Source organism: Cyrtonyx montezumae, unplaced genomic scaffold (genome assembly GCF_038088225.1).
Source record: "Cyrtonyx montezumae isolate F1298 unplaced genomic scaffold, pur_monq_1.0 scaffold_2, whole genome shotgun sequence".
Lineage (NCBI taxonomy): Eukaryota > Metazoa > Chordata > Aves > Galliformes > Odontophoridae > Cyrtonyx > Cyrtonyx montezumae.
This window is the reverse complement of record NW_027071936.1, coordinates 31806458-31807945: the sequence shown is the minus strand read 5'-3', so window position 1 is coordinate 31807945 and position 1488 is coordinate 31806458. Positions and strand designations below refer to the sequence as shown.

The 1488-nt window shown below is 35.3% G+C and overlaps 1 protein-coding gene across 1 annotated transcript in view; it reads right to left on the bottom strand.

Annotated features, from left to right (window-relative positions):
• Positions 1-1488, bottom strand: part of LOC136048374 (putative uncharacterized protein DDB_G0271982) — a gene marked incomplete at its 3' end in the record, with an annotated part of 3667 nt that overhangs the window by 910 nt on the left and 1269 nt on the right. The window lies entirely within an intron of this gene.

The following is a 1488-nucleotide window of genomic DNA, read 5'->3' as shown; positions in this document are numbered from 1 at the left end:
AAAGGAATAGTCTAGCCTTACACCTCCACTTTTTATTTCATTACTTTCACTTCAAAATTGTCTTTCAATGGAGAATTAGGTCTGAGCATTTGTCCCACGCAAGTAATGGGATCTTTTTTTTTCTCTTTTAGAGATCCCATACTCCCACCTACACTCCCTGTGGGGGAGTATTTTTCTAAAGACGTACTGGAGAATTGTAAATTTATAAGAAAGTAAATCCGTCTCTTGATGCATGAGATTATTACGTTATTAACTAAAATGTCTTTTAGTCCCCTGCATCCCTTACTCACGGATATGCATGAACTTATAAACATGCATTGATTCTATTAAACACAGCTTTCGAGAAGTTTTGCAATTATACAAAAAACAGTTTACACTGTCGAATTAAAAAACACTCTACCTTAGTAATGAAAATCTTGTGCTCACCTCAAGGCCTAATTCACACACTGTACTGATCAGCACACAGCAAATCTGTTTGGTTAGGTGGCGTCCATAGTACTATTCTAAATCCTCCATTCTTATCCACATATATTTTGTAAGGTCTACCAGTGAAATCTTTTATTGACATAGTTTTCTTTATTCTAATGGATATATAAGGGAGCTTTTATATCATGTGTTTCTACCCTTAGTAGCTTCTCTTTATATTCAGTATTAAGGTGGTTTTTTTTCTTTTGCTCTGTTTGTTTGTTTGGACGAAAGAACATGTGTAGTCCAAAATGCAAACTGCTGTTCCTGGATTGTTTTGTTACAATTTCTGTTGTCCATATATCTTCCTGTATAATAATGCATTGCATATGAATTCAAAGCAATATCAGTAACTGTGCTACTTTTTTTCCCAGTGACTCACTTTCCTTAAAAACAAACTCTGTGGTGTTATTCCTTACCACTGAGATAATATCATATGCTACATTCCATCATAATAATGGATTTTAATTTGAAATTACGGAAAATTAAGCTGATCAAAAATAACCTGTAGGCAATGGAATGAGCTACATATAAAACCATCTGCAGTCTAAATTAATTTGTCTCTTTTTTCTACAGATCAGGGTGAATATCTTTTCTTCCTTAAAAAAAAAAAAAAGCAAAAAAACAACCCACAAAAAAACCCAACTGTTCTGAAGGCTTGAACAAATCCCTTTTTCTTCCCCTCGATAATGTGGTTAACTGTCTGGAATGTGAGCCACTGGAAATTCTTCCCCACAGAAGAATCCCCATTAAGCTTTCAAGCAGACTTACTTCATCCCCACAGCTGCATGGATAGAAGACTTTCTAGTGCCTAAATACTTACTGTATATGTCATCCTTAAATGTAATTATTTTTTTTTTCCCAGCCAGAGCTTTAGGAGCAGGTGCTAGCATTTTGCTTCCTTTCTGCTTCCTCTGTGGGGAACTGGCTAGAAAGAGCCAACTAATTAGAAAATTCTACAGGGAAATCATTCTGCAAACAGCTGAGGAATGGCATTTCAGTATAATGCTCACTTTGTCTGTC